Below are 22,430 nucleotides of genomic sequence, written 5' to 3'. Positions count from 1 at the left end.
TATGTTGGGGATAGATGTGCTGTTACGTTCGTGAGACAGCTGATGATTAGTATTCATGTCATTGACCGTAAAACAGTACGTTACATGAATCACTAACCCGTCGATACAGACTTTTAGATCACTAAAGTCGATCACGAAGAGTTTTCAAAATCAGAGAAAAAAGCCTATTGTGTGTAGTAAGTAGTATCTATGGGATGCGGAGATGACATGATTGTAACACCGCGCACTTCCGACCTTTGGACTCATGCGATGCGGACGCGTCCCAGCTCAGCCACAGTAACAGCTCATATTAGCCAGCTAAACTATTACTACCCTGTTAGAAAACATATATAGCTGCTCCCTCGCTGTATTATGGGTTTGCTACAGTATGTGTGGAGAAATGTGCTGCTGGTTACGTTTGTGAGACAATCAGCTGATTACTATTATTATATTAAATTATATATTAAAACCCTTGATCCTCACCTGACTATGGCTTTGTAAACAGTATTCATGATGTGGTTTATAATGGACTGTGGTACAGAAACAGTGACAATGTTACACACTCTCGGCTTACTCTGGCTATTCTCTGCTGTCTCAGCCGACGAGATGTTTGTCCCGTTTTAGCAACCGTAGCTTCTTCGAAAGGGAGGGGTGAGCAGTGGGCTGAGCCCTTAGTGCAAACCTGGTGCAAACTCGCAACCGAACCACTAGATGTCGCTAAAAATCACACATTGCTCCTTTAAAGGGGTGGTAAAGTATGATTCCACTTTTCTAACTTTAGTTTTTGTGTGATGTTGCTGTTTGAGCATAAACAAAATTATCAAAGTTACAACGCTCAAAGTTCAAAGCAAAGGAGGATATTTTCTTTTAAAGAAAAGTACTTCAATAAACGGCTGGTAGGGACTACAAGACATTCCTCCCAGCTTAGTGACATCACCAACCCTAAAATGTGCATAAACACCGCCCCGGGAACACGCAGTCCATGTTGAGGAGAGGAAGAATGGTTGTATAAGAGTACATTTGTGAGTCAGCTCAAATTTTAGCATCCATCTTTTCACATGCAATAGAAAGTCACTCTGTGTGCATCTCACAACAGTTTCTATATGAGCGATTTATCAGACTGATCTCATGAAATGGTGTATGTATGACATGCCAATTCGTATTTCCATTTTTGGTGTGCTATCAACAGCCGTTGACTTATTACTGTACTGTCTATGTAAATATATGACTTACCTCAACCCCGTCCTAACCGACCCGTCACTGGGGTTAATGGCATTTATGAGTCTTCCCCTACCATCTCTCCCCAGATGTAGATCTACATTTTGCTTCGTTTCGCTCGGAAACGAAAACGGCGTGTACATTACACGCGGAATCTCTCGGACATTTAACGGCATAGACATATACGCATACATGCGGATGGCTCTAAATGCGTATAGATAACACGCCACTTGACTTGAAACTGGCGTGTATGTTTACGCAAAAGTCATGGTGTCATGTTACGATTACCATGGCAGAATATCCTAATTGAAAATAGTAAACTTCTCATCAGCAACATAAATTCATCAACTAACCATTAAGAGACGTCCTGTTGCATTCTACATGTTGTCACTTCTTCTTGAGTCTTTCCATCTTTGACTGACTCCATTTTAACATTAAAGGGAGAACAGTTTTTGTCATTTTAGTGCGTCTGTATGAGGAAACCGCAGCAGCTAAAACCCCTCTTGAAACCCCGCACTCTGCAGCAGCTCATTTGCATTTAAAGGGCCAGGCACAAAACGGTGGGTTTTTGCAAACCCTCAAAAAGTGACAATTTTAACATGCTATATAAAAATATCTGTGGAGTATTTTGTGCTGAAACTTCACATAGTTACTATTCACTCCCATTATAAAGCTGAGTCAGGATATTTTTATTTTTTTATGTATAGCTCCGATTGTTTTTGACTGAAAAAAGAAAGTCAATTACACCTAGGATGTCTTGAGGGTGAGAAAATTGAGGCGGAGCTCAACCACTGCACTGTATGGCTCTTTTTTGATGCTTTTATGGTGCTTATGTGTTATTTTTGATGCCCGAAACTCTAATTGTGTGAAAACGAACGACCAGTACACTATTCAAAATAACTTGAGAAGCGTTAACAGGATATTCTTTCACAAAAACCCCATCACATATGTTTGTGGGAGTGTACATAATGATAGAAATTTTGTTTTTAGGTGAAATATCCCTTTAGCATTATATTTGAAACTGAAAACTAGAGGTGTTTTGTAATCTCCTCAGTGTGTGACTTCTCTGCAGGTTTAGCAAATCCTTTTTGACAAAACGAATGTGTCTCTGCTCTAATAGAATAGCATATCCTTTTGTCCTGCTGTCTTACTTCTGCTTACTGAGAGGAAAAAACACTTTTGGCCAAAGTCTATTCAACTTCAAGGTTTATTTCCATGTTTTATGGCTTTTTGAATATTTTGATGCTGAATGCACAAGGCAACTGCTTCTTTGACATCACCCAGTGTTGCCATACCAGTGGACTATTGTTACTTCTGTCTGGGCTCCGAGACAGGCACATGTGTCCAAAAGCATTACGAGAGTTTGCACTGCACTAAAATGGGAACGTTCAGCAATAAACCTTCGCAGATTTGTTAACAGTAAGAAGCAGCTCTGTAATATCCTCATTCATCTCCAGTAATAACCTGCCAATTCTTATTAGTTAGGTTGCATTACTTCATACGTTCACACTATTATATGATACCACAGAAAGATCATGCTGGTCTTATCAGCTTCTGTACAGATTGAAAAGATGAAAATTATACTGTAGCCTACTTGTAATAAACAACAAAGCGGGATTTCACAAATATGATGCGGCCCTGTCTGCACTGACACATTTCTATGTAATTTTGCCAAAACGAAAGTATCAGATTCGGTGAGAATTTCCCTCAATATAACCCCCAGATTTATTTCTACTTGTATGGAGAACCACCCACAAAGTAATATTCAGTGGAACTGGAAAGGCCTAGCATGATTGTTGCACAGTAAGACATTAGGAGGGTTCGACAGCGAAGATGGAAAAAGCAGCTTTATTGTAATGTTAGAGATTTCCAGCAGAGCTGTATTTGGCAGCAGTGAAGAGAGGATCATTGGATCTTCACTGAATGGAGTTTAGTGTGGTTTGTACTTCAAGCTCCTATAAAGATTCATTTGAGTTATTTATTGTTCAGAATTGAACCCCCTCTTTCAATGAAATGACCTCCCCTAAAAGTCAACATCACAAATATGACATCAGTTCCAGTTCAGTGGTCCACTGGCAGCAGGATCGATTGTATTGATCTGAATAAGAGCTTGTCAGGTGTATTTGTGTGTGCGTGTTTGGGTCCATGTGTGAAAGAGATTTAAAAAAAACTCCTTGCTCAGTGATTTTTAAGGACACTGGGGAATGCATTTTAATGCCCTTCTTATATCCCAGTGTGTTCCTGGTTGATAATCTGCCGTGCTGCACGTGAGTATGCAAAATGTGATAAATGGTGTTGCTTACAAATGGCATATTTATTAGTTCCTAGTGCATTGTTGTGTTATGCTGAGGCACAATGTGCTGAGTAAAGCATAAAACAAATTCCTGGTTTGATTGATGAGAATACCAAGAATAACACTTGAAGTATATAAAGGGAAAAATGCAGACGGATAGTGCAGGGGTAGGTGTCCGATTCGTAAGTGAAATGTCCAAGAAGAATCTCTGTGTGTTCGTGTGATTAGCTACCGACACCCAATGTATTTTTACTTACTTTGCTCACGTATTGTTAGACATTTATTGAGTCTCAACAACTGATCGTTTTTTGCGAGAAGTGTGATCTGATTCAGACCTCAAGCTCTGTTGAGCCATGTGCACAAAAGCTTTCATCACAACCCATTTTCTCCAATACTCTGAATCATTTAGCCATTTAGCTTCTAATATTTAAGTCTGTGTGTGCCTCAGTCAGAAGTCAAGGGTGTACTTTAAATAAAAGAAAAAGAAACATGTTTGCTTCCATGTGCTGCCTCAGAGAGATTTAAAATAAATTGCAAAAATTTGACTGAAAAAAAAAATGTTTGGAAGGGAAAAAGAAAATGACTGCAGATGTTATTTCAGACCTTTTTGAAGCTTTCTTCGTGACAGTAATGATATCCTTTTACCCCCTTAAGAAAACCATAATGTTGAAGGGAAAAAGAAAAAAAATCCCTTTCTGAGTCATTGTAAGGCTTTTGAAGTGCTTTTGCTTTAGAGAAAATACATTGGTCATGCAGCCTCTGCTTTTTATTTCTATTTCCGTTTTTTTGGTTTCATTCGTTTTGAACTGGGCCAATCAGGTGGTGTCACAATTAAAATCAATCTTCCATTAAGGACAAGTGGCTGTGCCTTTCTGCAGCTCTTACCTATAGGCCCTCATTTCAGCCCTTCTCTGAAAAAGATCTATCTTTATTAGTCCTCCACACTCCAAAATCAATGGCAGCGCTCCTTCATGAGAGAAAAGAGCCCGGGTGAACTCGGGTTCTCTCATCTTTGCAATTTTAGGCTCACCCATCTCACCCTACTACAAAAGACAAGCCACTCAGGGAGAGACTATAGAAGGTGGTGGAAATGGTTTTAGATAATGAAACGTAGTAATGGATCATACAGTAAAGCTACTAGAATTTAGAAAGACTCAAGCTACTTTGCAAAACTTTTTGGCATGTTCTTAAGCAAAAACCATTTCAAGAGATTTAATTATGATGCCGTTTAAAGTGACAATGTGTAGGAACTTCTCCCATATAGCGGTGAAAATGTATTTTGCATTGAAACGAATAGTCCTCTCCAGCGCCTCGCTTTTTCAAATGCGCGTTGCATCTACGGTAGCCATTATGTTCCAAAAAGCTATGACAGGATGTCTTCTAATATAATAGACTTCAACGGAGAAAAGTGAAGTCAATTAGAAGCACTCATTTCCTGATGGCTGAGCGCACTGCGCACGCTCAAGCTGAGCTTGATGACGTAGATGTGACGTGAGCAACCTGTCACACAGTTGTACGTTTTCTAGTAGCTGTGCCAAGGGGAATCTCAATCATTCCCTTCCGAATCTTGCCGAGATGGAGAGCATGAGTAAGAGCTGTCCATGAGCTCGCAGCAGGAGCAACTTTATGACTCTCTATGGGCTTCTCCCTTGACTTTATGACCCCCCCGATTGCCTGCGAGCTTCTCCTCCTGTCTATACGGTAATTTCTCTACTGTATGACGCAATCGTTAGCCTATTTCTTACAAAAACGGCTTCTACAGGGCCATAACGTAAAGTACAAAGTAATGGAGCCTTTTATACATTGCCGTGTTTCTTTAGAAATAAACAATGAACAAATGGAGTATTTGGACGCCTCAGATATAAAGTTATTCGCTGTCAAAGTGACGCCAAAATGAATGGGAGTCAATTGAATGCTAACAGCAGGTGATTACTGCTTCTCAAATCTCGGAGTTCAATGCAGGATTCGCAAACCGCTTGCTCTTGAAGTTTTGATTTTTATATTTTGTAAGTCTCCTTCTAACAGGCTAACTCATGTTATCACTGTCTTACTGAAATACTTATGCCTAATCATTTGTGGGCCACTATAACCTAAACCTGACATGTTTGATCTTAGTGATTTCTTAAGTTATTCACGACTGCTGGCTGTGTATGGAAGTTTGGTTTGTGACATGGTTTTGAATTGAAGTCTATAGGAAGTCTAGTTTATTTTCCCCTAAAAAGGGGCAGTGATGAAATTTACAGTTAAGTTCCTGGATGTGCCAGTAGTAGGGTTAGGGTTAGGGTTAGTGTTAATGTCTTAATGTCTGGCCAATCAGAGCAGAGTAGCTCGCCTAAAGGAGGGATTTCGAGAGATTGATTTAGTTGACGAATCGTTTGAGAATCATTGAAAATATGGTGATAGGCAAGTGTATGTTATGAAGAAATTCAACAGTTTTTTGACCTTTGATGCATGTAAACCTGTTTTAGGAGACACTTTAAAATAGCATAATAGGGGCACTTTAAAGATCCAGCAGGAGATACTTTTTTTTAGATTTATCCGACCATTGAAGACCATCTTGTCCATTCAAGATGTAATAGTGTCTGGCAACTGAATATGTGAGATGGTCCTCACTACAGAACACAAAATCTAAATCTAAAATCATTTCCGCCCCCTGATCCCTAACCCCACCCCTAATCCTACCCATCTCCACCCCATGATCCCTAACTACACCCTTAATCCTACCCATCTCCACCCTCTGATCCGTAACCCCACCCCTAATCCTACCCATCTCCACCCCTGATCCCTAACCCCACCCTTAACCCACCCATCTCCACCCCTTAACTGGATCCAACTCCGTCCCCTGGATCTTATGTACTGCAATGAGGTGCTACTGGAATATGCTGGAGTTTTACTATTTTTTGCAGTTCTTGCAAAAAAAGAGAGTCTTTGGCCACTTAAACTCTCCTCCTCGCTTTGCATTAAGACAGTTTAGACACATGCCCCCTTCCAGGCATATTCTGAACATTTCCTGTTGATCAGAACTTCTTAATTATTGGCCTGATGGTTAAAATAGAAATGTCATGCTATTTTCTGTTCTTACTTTTTTTGGACTTTCTATTTTGTGAAGCTCAACAATCTTTTGCTGCACATCAGAACTATATTCTTCGTTTTTACTAAATTGTGATGGATGATTAAGGGAATTTTATCGTTTTTTTCCCCTCCATATTAATAGTCCTGTGAAACAGGAAGCCCTGGCTGGACAATTTCACACTGCTGTGGTAAAACTTGTAAATATGAATGGTAATATTCTTCAGAGATTTTACTCATAATGATTTGTTGGGGTACCAATCAAATTAGACAATCTCACACAAAGCCCCAGAACTCTTGAGAACACTTTCTGGATATCTGTTGCTCACCCTTCTGCTTGCGGGAGATGTTAATCTTGATCCCGGGCCTGCTGAGAGAGACGTGGGTCCAAATCACCATTGAGCGACTTACGGAGAATAACAAGCAATATCCTGGGTTGGAAAATAGGCCTACGCCGGAGTATGAATTTAACATCTTAAACAGCAATTTGCTTGCTACCGATTCGGCCACATTGGGTGAGTTTCCAGCTGATTTTACTTCATTACCAGCAGTGATTCTACTGAGCGCTGTGTTTTGCATGAAAAATCATGTAAAACTAACAAATTGTGCATCACCAAACAATTTAAAACGTAAGATAAATCCTGCATTTGTGAAACACCGTGGTATTAAACTTTTCTGCACTGTAAACTAGGCTTGCATGCTTTGGGATTCTCATGCTAAACCACGAGTATCATTAGGAGGAAATATCCGAAGCGCAATTCCTAAAGAGGATCAACCGCAACATCTCCTATACGAGTCAAATTTGGACTTCCTTTACTTGACAGAGACATAGTCACACGAAAACTCCCCGGCTGACGTTTTAAAAGTCCAGGGCTACAATGTCGAGATAGAAATGTTGGTCGCGTGGCGGAGTATTGTTTTATGTCAAAGACAGTATAAGTTGTGCTCAAATTCACTTGTCACATGTTGATGATTTGGAATGCATTGTTCTTAAATTAAATCTCTCAACTCAAATGTCTTTGATTTTCATTACAGACCACCATCCACAAAAGGTATTTCTTACGATAAATTTGAATGCCCTCTTAAAGGAATGTGATACTAAAAATGAGATTATTTTAGGAGGAGATTTTAATATAATCCACCATATTAATATAATCCAAGAGTGATAAAATATAAAGGAAATAGCTAAAACGTGTTACAAGTAATTTCGAATTACAATAATTAATTGTAAGGGCCTATAATGATAGTTCATGAGATATATTATTGATTTTGCTTTTACAAATACACCAGAAAGAATAAGAACATCTTACAATTTGATCACAGGGCTATCCGACCATAATATGATCCTGATTGTAAGAAATCTCTCCAAAACGGCATCAAATTGATCAACTTCCCTAAAAGTCAGTTATCCAGTCTTGAACATGCAATTATAGAAATCAATTGGAATAAACATCTAGCTCATGAAAGTGTTGATGAAAATTGTAAATCTCTCATGGTTAAACTTGAAACAATTATACATAGTTTTATGAAAAAATGAAAAGCAAACATGGCAAAAGAAACCATCTACCTTGTATAAATGAGACTAAGGTCACTAATTAAGGTCACTAAGGTCCCACTAACAGAGGGACCACACCCTTAAGAGAAAAAGCTGAAAAGAGAATCAAGAAAAAACTGGTAGATGACAGTAATCTAAGAGCTCAAATATTTGGGAATAATAATAGATTAATGTCTTTCATTTAAAACACAGGTGAATAAATATAATCAAATTTAATTTGGCAAATTTCAGACACATTAGGAATAGTTTAACCACAGAGGCCTCAAAGTTATATATTAATACTGTGATCTTATCACACATGAATTACTGTTTTACCAGTTGGACACAGAGAGGTCGCACCACATTACGAACAGTTTAAACGTGTTATAAACAAGCCTTGAAAACATTGGATAAAAAGTCAAATTTATATCACCATTGTAAAATCTTAATTAAATATGATTTGTTAAATTGGGAAAAGATGATTAAAGGGATAGTTCACTTTGAAATTAATTTTTGATATGTTTTAGCTTAACTCAAGGGCATCCAAGATGTAGGTGTCTTTGTTTCCACAGTATTTTCAATTTTGGTATTTTTAGGTCAAACCGTTCTTGTCTGTCAGTCATATAATCAAGATTTATGGGGTCCACCTCAAAGAGATAAATCCCAATTAAACATGATTTATTGACTCGTAATTAAGTTAATAAGTAATTAATTATTACTTATCAGTAGTACTTATCATACTTATCTAGTAATAATTAATATAGAACTTTAAATAATATAGAACTTTTTTGGAAAAGATTGCATTAGTACATACGCAAGTATATTCACATGTAAGGTTAAATGTTATTTTTTACATGATGGTTACATAACAACGTTTATTCATAACATTTAAACTTTGTAAAAAAACAAAAAAATTAGGCATGTGCTTTAAACTTGATCGATTGATGTGAGTATTATTGCTTTTCTTTCTCTTGAACATTCTTATCTCACCCTAGATTTTAAGTCCACATCAAATGTATTTTTGTGAAGAAGGCAGTCCCATTTAAGATTTAGATGCTACCATAGAAACGAGTTGCCTATGTGGGGAAACGCACTAGGCTTTGGAACAGAGCTTATAAATTCAACAGTGGAATCCAATGGCTAAATCATGATATCCTCGACTTTCTTTAGTTAGACAGAGAGTCCAATGGTTGCTCACCTAGCTTCCATTTCTGACCCAATGCAATCTGTCTTATTGATTATCCATCAATAGAAAAGCCTGAGACCTCACAGATGAAACAAACTCAAAATCCCAGCACAGCCTCCACTGTAGTTTTTCTCGCTGGAAATCAAATACTTTCACAGTTTTGGGTGTCAGACTGAGGGAGCCTATTATTTTAGCCATCCACTTGAGTTGTAGCTAATCTTGATATGGCCTGTGCATGTGACGGTTTTCACCTTGCACTTGTTTTAAGGCTCTACAGTTAACAACGAAAAGCTAATGTAACTGTCTTGGCAGGTGGATTTGGACCTGGCAGGGGCACGAGTAATTTACAGGTTCTGTGAACATAGTCTCAGGGAGCTTCTGACTGGACACTCCTTTGAAGTGCCTTGCATTGCCGTCTAATAAATAAACATGAGCCGTGTTTGCTTTCAAGTAAAGCAGCGGGAGAAATGGGCACATGCTCAGATGTGTTTGCTGCTGTCCCCGTGTTTGCTGGAATATGGTACATTAGATATCATGTCCACAGGTCGCAGTTTGCCTCCATTAAAGTGTAGTTCACCTCAAAATGAAAACTCCTTTGTCATTCTACACCCTTTTAACATTCTCGTGAGAGAATAGTGATGGGTGATTCATGAAAAAATCATTCTTTAGAGTCAGCTCTTTTGAATTAATCATTTTGATCCAGTTCAGAAGGCCGAACTGAATGATTTGTTTACATATCAGACTTATCTGGATCTTTAATTCACTGACTTAAAGGGATACTCCATTCAGAAATTAAAATTCTCTGGATCCTTTACTCTAATCCCTTACCCACCCTCAGAGTTTTTTGTGACTTTCTGTATTCAGATGAACACACAAAAAAAGTTTTTTTAGAAAAAATAATCTATCTTTGTGAGTCCATATAATGCTAGGCACCTAACCCCCAATCGCTTCCCATGCGCCACAGCAAAAATAGCTGTGCACTGCTCCGAGTGTCCACAGTTTGCAGTGTGTGTGTTCACTTCTCACTAATTTGTATGTATTAACTTGGTTAAATGCAGAGGACAAATTCCAAGTATGGGTTACCATACTTGGCCTTCACATGTCACTTTCATTTTTCACTTTCATGAGAGTTGTTAAGCGCTACCTCAAGCATGGAATAGTGTGACGTTGGTTTTGAAGCAATGGTTTAAAGTAAAAAAAAAAATTTTTTTTCTTATACACATGTGTTTTATATATTGTTTTTTATTATTATCTGGTGGCAGAGGTTAATATAATTAAAATATACATGAAAGTTGTGTGGTGTTTTTACAGACTGAACACATGAAATGGTGTATGTATGAGACGCCAATTCGTATTTCCATTTTTGGCATGCTATCAACACGCATAATCGCTTTTCAGTGTGTTTATGAACGCCGTCGACTTAACATTACGTAACATTACTTTATATATAAATATATGACCTACCCCGTCCCTAAACCTACCCGTCGCTGGGGTTAATAGCATTTATTAGTCTTCCCATCCTAGGAAAATAATATCGCTCCCCAGATGTAGATCGACATTTTGCTTCGTTTCGCTCGGACATTTAACAGCGTGTACATACATGCGGAATCACTCCGACATTTAACGGCGTAGACATACACGCATACACGCGGATAGCTCAAAATGTGTATAGATAACACGCCACTTGACTTGAAAGCGGCGTGTATGTTTACGCAAAAGTCATGATGTTGGTTTTTAAAACAAGCTTTTTTTATGATTCTTTGTAAATTTTTGACAGCACCAGTTCCCATTTATTGTAATTGCATGGAAAAGGGTGATCAACACATTATTCAGATTTTCTCATACAGTATTGAACAGTGACCAGGATATCTTTCAAATGCACTTTTTTGGTCCATGAAAGAAAGTCAGAGGGTGAGTAAATGTTGACAGAATGATAATTTTGAGTGAACTATCCTGGTAATGTCATTCTTCCCCAAGAGTGTGTGAAATAATTTTCACATGTGGCACTCCTTCTTTAGATTACCTCAAGTAAATGTCACTGTATTCTAACAGCTTTTATAGAGCCTACAGCCTCATTGCAAGGTCAGGATATGCCATCTTCTGATGAAGTCTCCTTGAAATCATATGAGCCCAAGTGTTGTTTTTTTCCGGTGTCTGACGGCAGTGTTTTTGCAGTGATGTTAATCCATTTCGTGTTGTTTCATCTTCTGCCTGCCTTAAAAAGTACAGTCAACGCTCCACTGACAATCCTTTAACAGTACCCTGATCTCCCAGCGCTGTTTATAAGCTTTAAAAAAAAATACAAAAAATGTGTGTGCGTGTGTCTAGCTGTCCATCAAATTACTCAAGCAGTTAAACGGTTTGGGCGTCTGTCACAAACGCTTGAGTCGGCTCATCCTGAACACCATGTTCTGATGGTTTTCCCCTCAGGTTGATAAAGCAGGCTGTGGTTTTCACGGTATGCTGTTGTTAGATTACAAACAGCTGGGCGCGTTGTGATCATACTAGGACCTCCGTCATCGATTGACATTTGCCAACCTGTGAGGCCCAGACAGCTGTCACGCCACGTTACGGACACGACCACGGGGTTCGACAATCCGAGTTAAGTGGTGCAAATGTGTGAGGTGTCGACGTCTCACTGCCGGTCTGCTCCTTAATTAGCCTGTGCCATCAGCATGTGCCCATGCTGAATTATTTATCCTTGTGTGAGGCATTAGTCCGCAAGGTGGATTCATTTTAATGACACAGAGAGGCCTGCAACGGCTATCCTACTATAACTTTTATAATCTCTTATTTTCCCGCTTTACACACATCAAAGTTTCATTTCAGATGTATAAGAGGAATCCATGTGAGGTTGGATGTATCCGTGCAAAATACTACAAAGAGATTGCAAGGTTTTGACAGATTTAGCAGTAGTAGGGTTCGTTTTGATAGTTTAATGTTCAAGTCATACTGGTGTTGAGGGTAAAGACTTACAGACATCTTAGTTTAAGATATGGTGTTGGAGAAGATACTTTGAAGCTGTAACTTGCCAAGCTACTCATATTTGAATGTATTAAACTACAGTCGTGCTACTCTTTTGACATTAAGAAACAGACCGAGCTTTAATGCAAATGAAATCATCTGTCATTTTTGTCTTATTTCCACAGTTTTTTTTTTAAGCAAAAAGTGTTAAATGATAGTTCACTTTGAAATTAATTTTTGATATGTTTTAGCTTACCTCAAGGGCATCCAAGGGCATCACTTACACACGCAAGCGATCACTTCCAGCGGAACGCTAAACATGGTTCAGTTCAGTTCAGTTGGACATTGGACAACTGATTCAGATCAGTTGGACATGGCTGTGGTTACACGAGGTAAAAACTATATAAATACTATTCGTTTTCTTGCACAAACCGCTCGTTTTGTGTCTTAGGCCATCAGTGTGTACTTACATTTACGAGTCATTAAATCATGTTTAATTGGACTTCTCTGTGCATGCTCTTTGAGGTGGGCTCCATAGACCTGCATTATATGACTGATAGACAAGAACGGTTTGTCCGAAAAACGTCAAAGTTGAAAATACTGTGGAAACAAAGACACCTACATCTTGGATGCCCTTGAGGTAAGCTAAAACATATCATTTCAAAGTGAACTATCCCTTTAACCTGCTGGGGGTATAAGCAATATTAGCTTATCAATGTACATAATTCTAAAGGTACATGCATGTTCAACTGTCCTGCCATTGTAGTGTAGTGAATTTCATTGTAAAGTGAGCGGGAATGGAGCAAAACATTTAAATACCCATCAGATTATATAAGGAAAGGCATTTTAAAAAAGTTTAGATTGAGGCAGGCGGAATTTAATATTTCCAAGTGATCTCTCCACCTCATTAATTTGCAGCCCACACTTGTCTATTGTTCTCCCAACCTGTTTGCTTGTGCGAGTGATGGTTTTGTGTTAAGAGCGTGAGACAATATGAAATAACCACAATTGATTTGAGTTATAAAAAAATGGCAGGTAACTACCACAGACAGTAAAAGAAATGGACAAAGCGACCCCATTGATTTCAACGAAGAAGATTGAAGCCCGATTATTGCACTTCCTGTCTGCAAACTAGCAAACTCAAGTCTTTAATGCTACTTTTATAAATTGTGCAACACAAAAAGACACAAATATCACAGAAATCTTTGAGAAAAGTCACCACTGCTAAATTTGTGCGCAAGCAAAAACACTATGACTAAAAAGTAAAAAAAAAAAAAAGTTAAAAGTAACTAACAGCATTAAAGCTACTTACAATATAACCATTAAAACTTGTAAATATTGATTAAAAAAACACATGAAATAATCAAATTAGTTTTATTCGTCAAATTAGGGTTTATTATATATAATGTTTATTATATAAAATGTTGGTGTAACATTTTAGCATTTATCATTTAGTCATGCTACATCACTAATTATTGGTAGCTTTGCAATGAAAAGGTGCCGTATTTTAACTGTCACATTACTGAAAATTGTATTTAGTATTGCAGATCTTTCAGGGTTTTCTGTCTCTTTATGAAGATGCAGTTCTGCACTAATACTGCACATCTATCTGTAATATAAGCACTGATTATAAACTCTACCCTCACTACCTCTTCATGCTCTAATTTAAATCTTTAGCTCTACTGTTTCTTCCCCTCCAGCACTTTCTCTCTTCCCTCTGCTCGCACTCATCTCCCCTCATCACATGCCTCAGCTACCATTGTTATCTTTATCTGTCTCCATTTCCTTCACCTTCCAAACACACACTCAAATATTATATGTTTTATTCTGCTGAGAAACCCATTTTGTCTGTCAGCAAATTCAGGAGGGAAAATGTACGTACTTTCTAAACTAAATAATTCAGTTCAAGCATGAACTCCGATATTTGAAGAGAAATGCAAATGTTTTCTTTTGTATTGTCTGAGTGTCATGACGTTTTTATATTCACACATTTTGTTAAGACATTTAACAACTTGTTTTTTTTGTGATGTCTGGAGTTTATTCATGTGGTGTTCATCTAATAATAATTGTCACCACTGACGTGTTGACTGGCAAATGATGAGTTTGTGTGTGTGTGTGTGTGTGTGTGTGTCTGTGTCTGTGGGAGAAAAACTATTGAACATCTATTTCAAAATATTTCTTGTCTACCATTGAAAGTGACAAATATTCAGATTTCTATTTTTTTTTAAATAATCTGTGTAAATAATAATCACACACACACACGTATGTGGTTTACAGGGACTCTCCATATATAGCAAAACTATTTTTTTTTTTTTTACTGTATGGACTGTACATTCTATCCCCTTACACTAAAACCATCACAAAAAACTTTCTGCTCACTGCATAAAAAAAAAAAAAAGTTTGAGTGATCCAGCTCTCAGATTTAATCAAAAATATCTTAACTTGAGTTCCGAAGATGAATGAAAGTCTTACAGGGTTGGAACAACATGAGGGTGAGTAAATACTGATAGAATTTTAATTTTGGGGTGAACTAACCCTTTAACTGTAACTGGCTATAGAGAAACTCGCACTCATACATTACTCTGAGATTTTTGTAAAAATAAAGCCACAATTTCTTCTGTTCATTGTTCTATTCTATTCCCCACCTGCTCTTTCCTCCCTTTACTCATTTCAACATCCCATTTACATGTATGGTGAGAGTGTTTATTGAAGTGTAACCCTGTAAATGACCTCATCACGCATCACCAGCACATATGTAACCGGCAGCCATGGGGCGACACTGTACTCGCTGTGTGTTTTTACTCTTCCTTTACTCACCAAGGCTTCATTCCCAGCTCCAATCTTTTCTCTTCTCATGCTGTTTTGTCCCCTGATGTTCTCAGGGTTAATAAATAAAATAAATAAAAAAATGCTGCACAGCATTTCTCACAAATTTCTGTCTCTCTCTCACCGGGCCTATCTTTCTCTCTTTCCTGACCCTATTTATTAAGATTTAGGAGGCTGTTGTTGCCCCATGGCTCCAAAGTGTGGTGTAACAGAGAGAGAGGTAGTAAATCAAGATGAAGGGAAAACAGGACCCCCTTATTCCGTGTGCTCTCCTCTCCTAATTTGTCTGTCCTTCACCTCTGTCTAGCAGAGGACGGCGAAAGATGCTGGTGGGGTAAATTATTAAACAAAAGGAGTTGAAGGAAATGTGTTTCTGTAAAGAACATCATGATGAAACCAACTTGAATGAGATGTTTATATCCTAAAACCTTGTCCTTGTGGGGGCATTTTGTTGGTTCTCATGAGGAAAATGGCTAATAAATCATACTGAGTGATTTTTAAATTTTTAAAGAAATTACAGAGAGTTTTCTGTGATGCGGATGGGTAGGTTTAAAGGGTAGAATATACAGATTGTCCAGTATAAAAATCAATATGTCTATGGAACGTCCCCATAAAATGTGAAAACCCAATGTGTGTGTATGTGGGAAATGTCCCCATAAGGATTGTAAAACCTGAAATCGTCTGCGTTGTGGGAAGCAGTCAACAGTGTCCAGGAAGAAAATAACTATAAACTTAATGAAACATTTTTAAAATATTGTATGAGGGTTTGGTATATGGTTAAAGGACAGAAATACCATTAGCTCAGTACAGAAGTCACTCTACCTCTTCTAAACTATTTTGATCTGAAACATGACTTGGGTAAACAAAATAATATGTTTAGCATGTTTAGTCTCTATAAACTCCAATCGTCATCCCCCATTTGTTAATTTACATCTCGTAAACACCCAATGAAATTAAACATTCAAATTCCCTGCTAGAAGACAATGGGTCGTAAAAATTCCCTCCAGAAGGATAGCTTCGCATTGGCTCACGCACCTCCAGAGGGTGTGACATCTTCACGCTTTAAAAATCAATGATAACAAGATCAGCCCTCTCTTGTCCTCTCTGGTCCTCTTGGCCTCATGCTATCTTACTCTCTCTGTTCTTCTTGAGAAGTCCTAACGTGAAGATGATGCTGAACTAGAAGTCCCTCAAGGACTCCCAAGCTTGCGTCAGGCTGTGTGGCCTTGTCTTTCCATTCACCAAAGATCCTCTAACTCCCACTGGTTCTTTCTCATCTAGACCACATCAGCTAACACAGTCTCATCCCAAGACATCATGCAACTGACGCTTTTGACCATACATCAACGTCCGCCGTTTTAGGGTACCCTTAAACGTCGGTTAGATGACGATTCTGGGGCATCATCCAACTGACGCTTTACCTTTAACGTCAGTTAGGTGACGGGGTAGGTTTAGGTCTGGGGTAGGGTTAGGATTAGATAACGTCATCTAACCGACGTTTAAGGGTACCCTAAAACAGCGGATGTTGACGAATGGTCAAAAGCGTCAGTTGTATGACGTCTTGGGATGAGACTGCGCTGCATCAGTAAAGATCAACTAGAGCCTCAACAAATTGCAACAGGACAGTTTAATAGAAATGGACGAGACATGCAAGTATCAGACTTAGACCCCATTTACACCTGGTATTAAAATGCGATCTGTATCCAGATAAGTTATCCGGATAATAAGTACCGATTCCATTTACACCTGGCCACATAAATGTGTTTTTGCAAAACGGATATAAATCCGATCTTAAACTCCCGCGTTATGCAGATTTAATGGATTGCACGCCACCAAAAGCAACGAGCTGCATTTCGTTAATCATCAGCTAATTTCCAAATCAAAGACATCAATAAGAGAGCGGCAACAGCGCTGGTAAGATAATTTTGTTTCTTTACTTGAATATGATTGTGTGTTAAGCGTCTGTGACTTACTTTCACTTTTATTTGCGATGTTTGCACGTTGGCTCGATGAATAGACGCTCAGCTCAACTGCGGTGATGGGTGAGTCTCAGTAGCGCCGTCATATCTGACTATTACATATTGCCTATGTAACAAGCTCTCACTCGTTTATTTTTTTTGCATTTTTTGGGAGGAGTAACATATACATATGTGGTTTCAACAACCAGATTGCGTTTACACCTAGTAAAGATCCGGACACAATGCGAGCCAGACTACCTCCAGATGTGGTCAGGCAGATCCGATCACGATCCGATCACAACGCACCTTGCATTAACATGCGTTTTTTATTATCCGGATAACTTATCTGGATACAGATGGATCACATTTTAATACCAGGTGTAAATGGGGTCTTAGTGTCATTATTTGATAAATGAAGTATCCTTACCCCTTTATAAAGGCGTGTTAGAACTAAACTGATGGTTTGCTCAGGCTGTTTATCTGCTGAACATCAAACAATGCTATAATTTCTTGCTTTCCTGTATTCTGCTTCAGCTCCCTTTACCTTGGTAAACTGTATGCATGTATGTATGTGTAGTTTTAGAGTAGTTTAAATGTTTACTCTAGTTAATAAAGTTATTTTCGTATCACACGTAAACACGTTCATATCACACGACTACTTGCTCTTAGTAGTATGCCCCAGAAATGTACATTTCTATTAATTAATAATAACAACCAATATTGAGTTTTCAAGGGATGAACCGAGTAATTGATTGTAATGTCAAGTTAACTAATCCAAATATTCATAATCAACTATAACAATTTATTATTATTTCATAGAGCTAATTCGCTAAGTTTTTTTTTAAAGTCTTACTGACTCAAAACTCTTGAACCTTAAAATTAATAACTGTACATTACTGTACATTAGTGTTTTTTTTTTTTTTTTGGTGATGTTTTAGCTTGCCTAGGACACCAAGCCAGGACCCTCTCTAAAAATTGACAGGAAAACAAACTGTGTGTTGCAGCAGCCTTGTTCCTTGTGTCCTTTTCTGACTCTGCCATTATGTGTGTGTGTGTGTGCTAGAGAGAGAGGGAGAGGTGAGTCTGTAGGGAGAATCTTTGTGTGTGTGTGAGTGAAGCTTGTTCTCTCGTCCTCTAACGGTGAGCAGAACTAAAGGCCTGCAGCAGCAGCAGTGACATGGGAATTTACATATGTTAACAATGAGGAAAAAGTGATTCAATTGACAAGGGCCAACAAAAAGAACAACCTTACATATCCTGTAAAGACAATCACTTTCTCTCTCAGTCCCTCCGTCTCTCTCCTGCTACACCGTGACTGATCTCTTTTTTTTAATGAGCATCTACAACCCCCTAACATGAAAAAATCTCTCTATCTCTATCCCTGTGTGTGTGTTCTGTGGTTTCTTAGTATTCAGTTTCGTGGTGCATTATTGGCGTGACAAATATTTGTACATTCTCATTGCCAAAGTGTTTACAGTTGAGCTGCACACAGATAAAACAGTGCACAGCTGTAACATTGTGTATCTCAGCATCAGTGCAATGTATCTAGGTCTACATTGTAGTCGAGGGCCTGTCTCTCAGTCTTTGCACTATGGTCCCTCATTGCTTCGTTTCTTTCTGTCCTGTGGTTGATGGGCTCTCTGGGTGGCACGTTGCATGGCAGGTGCCAGCCTGAATCTCAGTCATTGCTGTTATTTTGTGCTGATTGCATGTGTTATTGTAGCTAATTAAAGACTGATGGGCATTAAATATTAAGGTTGCTGTATAATTAGCACACTGAAGACAGCCATACCAAAGGCTATGCCCACTCACATTCACTGATAGATCTAACAGAGACATAAAGACACACGCTCTCGCTCATATTTTCGTCTTCACACTAACAATATTTTACAGCACTTTCCCTCTAATAGATAAAATGATCAGACCCTGGCGACACTTCTTGGTTCCCCTGTCACCCGAGAAAAGAGATGATTTAGCATAGTGTTTCATTTAAATTGAACTGGAAATATCCAAAAGGTGCAGCAAGGTTGAAATGCCATGTTTGGTCATTGTTGGAGATTTGGACTCCAAGTGATTTTTGCATCATACAAACCCTCAACGTTACAATTTGATTTACCCTTTTGATTTGACATTTTACTTAATATAAGTATAAATATATGCATTTCTGGTAAAATGTGAAAGAAATTAATACATTTATTCAGTTAATGTATGAAATGAGTTAGAATCACATAGTCTCCTAATTTAATATTGTTTTGTTGATAACGTATGGTGACCTTGAGTGTCAAGAAAGGCGCCTAAAAATAAAATGTGTGTGTATAAATATATATATATAATTGATAATTGAGAGAAAATACTTTTGCTGAAAAAAAAAATGTTTGTTGTGCACCAAATCAACATTTCTGAAAGATCACACTGAAGACTGGAATAATGGCTGCTGAAAAATTACATTTTAAAATATATTATTGTAGAAAATAGTTATTTTATATTGTAATAATTTTTCGCATTATTGCTGTTTTTACTGTATTTGCTTCAATAAAAAAGCAGCCTTTCAATTACATTTAAAAATGTACAGACCCAAAACTTTGGGCTTGTGTATGTGTGCGAATGTGCATTTAACAACCTTTTTCGAATTTTGGCAGTTTTTCTTGGGACAAAAATCTCCATATTTTTCTTCATTATGTCCAGTGACAGAACAGAATAACATGGACATGTTAATGCTAATTGTTAATTAACTGTTAATTTCATCTATACGCAAATGTCCTCACAATCGTTCTTACACACATAGTCCACTCTCATAGTCCTGATGTCTCTCGCCCACCCAAACAACTCTCGGTTGGTTCATTTAATCATGTATTTAAAAACATGACCCTGATTTCTGTATTTCACAAAGCACATACTCTCCACTGATCTCACTGCCCATTTCAAAGTGAAGTATTAGATACATTAAATCCTCGTGTTCATATCGAAGCAGCCACAGTGAGATGTTTCTGTAGGAGTAACTGTTATGTGATTACATCTTTCACAGCTCGAGAACACGCTAACCTCAGACTCGCACAATGTTAACTTAAATCCTTCCCAGCCTATTTTTCACACTTCTTCTGCTTGCTTCAGCCAAAGCACAGGACTGCAGTGTAAATATTTGAGCAGTTTATGAATGAGCGTTTTAAAAATCATAGACAACTCAAAGCTATCTCTGAGGACTCGCGGATTATACATATTCAAAAACCTACACTACTGGAACATTTAGTTACACAGTACTTAAGCAAATCCTCTAACACACACACACACACACATACACATGGTGTACAAGTGTTAATTTGGTAGCTGCCAGATACCTGTGTGGTTTTTCATTTAGTTTTCCATCATCAGAACCATAACCTATGGAGACTGTTGGAGAATTATTATTCTCATTAGGAAAACGTGAAGTGCCGTATAATCACTTCAGTATGTGAAAAATAGTCAGGTTGGTAGTACGCAACAGACAGAAACTTGGTCGTAACTTCATACTTAAACACGCGTGCATGAAGGCACATTCTCACGCGTGCTGTTCTTTGTTCTTTTCCACTGCAATCCGCTGTCAGTTCTGTCTGAGAGTTTGATGGAGTGTCAGCATACCTTATTCAAACAGAGCGGTGACTCCAGCCTTTCATGTGGCTCTCTTCTTCTGTCAGCATGCATTTCTCAAACAGACAAGTGTGCCTATACTTTCATGTGCTTCTCTTCCACCTCTCCTGCTCTCTCGTCCCCCCACCTCAGGCTGAATCACACCCACTAGAGTTTTATTTCTGCTCTTGTGGTTTTGACCCTCCTCAACTGATATTTCTCTCTATTTCTGTGTTTGTCGCTCTCCATCCCTTTCTTTCTTTCCACATGAAGAAGCTGAAGTGTAAGCCTTGTTGCACGTAATTACTTCTAGGGCCACCTGAAATCCATTTTTCTGCTTTTCTTACATTCATTTGTTCTTTCTTTGTCATATTTCACCTTGTTTTTGCCACAAATTACACAAAGTTCATATCAACTGTTAAAAATCGCATATTTTTGCTTTAGTCAACCACCATTATAATATAGATTTTTTTCCCCCTCATGATTAATGAAGCATTCTGGAAACAAGAGAAACTCACGCTGGGAGGCAGTAATGTTTTTGTGTCAGGGATGCGCCAATTAATCATAAAGATATGCCAGGATATATACAGATGCAGGAAAAAGTACCCGTTGGATGTACTTGGATTTCTGCATAAATTGGGCATACCATTTTATCTGATCTACAACAAATAGTCTACTTCAATAAAAAAGAAACAATTTGGGCATCATTCACACTCAAATCTTTCCAACTTGTACAGTATGTACTGATTTTTACGCTAATATTTTTGCCTTTGTTGGTCTTGTAAGACTTGAAGAACTGGAAGAACTGGAAAAGAGCCAACTCTCTGAGAAAACAAAGGGAATTAACATTTAAACTCTCTCGTGTGAAGTTAGCATCACCATTTGAGATGCAAGTCTCACCTCAGCATACATCTCTTTCCCTCTTCCCCCACTCCTTCTCTCTCATGCTGAGATCACCAAAATTCACTTGAAAATCGATATGAAGAGTTCAGATGCAAAAGCCTCTAAATGCCATTTGAAATTTTCTTCTTTAATGATGATTTTTTGTCAAACTTGTATATTTAAGTTCAGTAATTTCACTTAAATAACAAATAATAGGTAATTATCATTGCCATTTAAGTGAAATCACTGAACTTAAATATACAAGCTTGACAAAAATCATCATTAAAGAAGAAAATTTCAAATGGCATTTAGAGGCTTTTGCATCTGAACTCTTCATATAGTTTAATGTGAATAATTATCATACAGTAATTATACCAACTGTATACATGTTTGGTGTCATTTTAAATGTCTCAGTGTGACTGGTACAAATGTCTCATTCCCAAAGAAGTAAACCAAAAGATAATAAAGTTCTTAAGAGTTTAGAGAAAACTTGCACACAGATGAGAGTGTGTCTTTCAGGCAAATGGCATTCTGTTCCCAAAAGGTGTACTCTGAATGCAAATGTTTCCATGTGAAAGTAGATTCTGTCTATATAAAGACTGATCATGAAACTGATTATGAAATTTACATTTCGCCGGTCCCTCCCCCAAAATGGCCATTGTCCAATCACACATCATAGCAACCGTTACTATGTGAAGCAGTGCGCCCACGGCCGAGAGATTGTCTGCAGGAGTTGTGTTCTTTCCGTTTCCAAAGCCTAAAACACAACTTGAGCGGTGCCTGCAATGAATAAAAACAGTGTTGACGGCCCCACTCCCAGTTAAAAGTGTTGTTGTTAACTTGATATTCTCAGGGGAAAATGAGCAGCAGTCAATTAGCAGTGCAGCGCCCGTAGACTACCGTTTAGAGGAGTGCACG

At 38.1% G+C, this 22,430-nt stretch overlaps 1 protein-coding gene across 5 annotated transcripts in view; it reads left to right on the top strand.

Annotated features, from left to right (window-relative positions):
• grik5 (glutamate receptor, ionotropic, kainate 5) overlaps positions 1 to 22,430 on the top strand; it is a 71,344-nt gene that overhangs the window by 7,257 nt on the left and 41,657 nt on the right. The window contains exons 4-5 of one of the 5 annotated variants that reach the window (XM_089117613.1): positions 12,495 to 12,635; positions 12,769 to 12,883. The exons of the other annotated variants lie outside the window; for them this stretch is intronic. The gene's annotated coding sequence lies outside the window, so the exon portion shown is untranslated. The remainder of the gene's footprint in view (positions 1 to 12,494; positions 12,636 to 12,768; positions 12,884 to 22,430) is intronic. 5 annotated transcript variants of the gene reach the window in all.

The sequence above is a fragment of the Pimephales promelas genome, chromosome 12, assembly GCF_988280905.1.
Source record: "Pimephales promelas chromosome 12, fPimPro1.hap1.1, whole genome shotgun sequence".
NCBI classification, from domain to species: Eukaryota; Metazoa; Chordata; class Actinopteri; order Cypriniformes; family Leuciscidae; genus Pimephales; species Pimephales promelas.
This window is presented reverse-complemented; position numbering and strand designations above follow the sequence as displayed.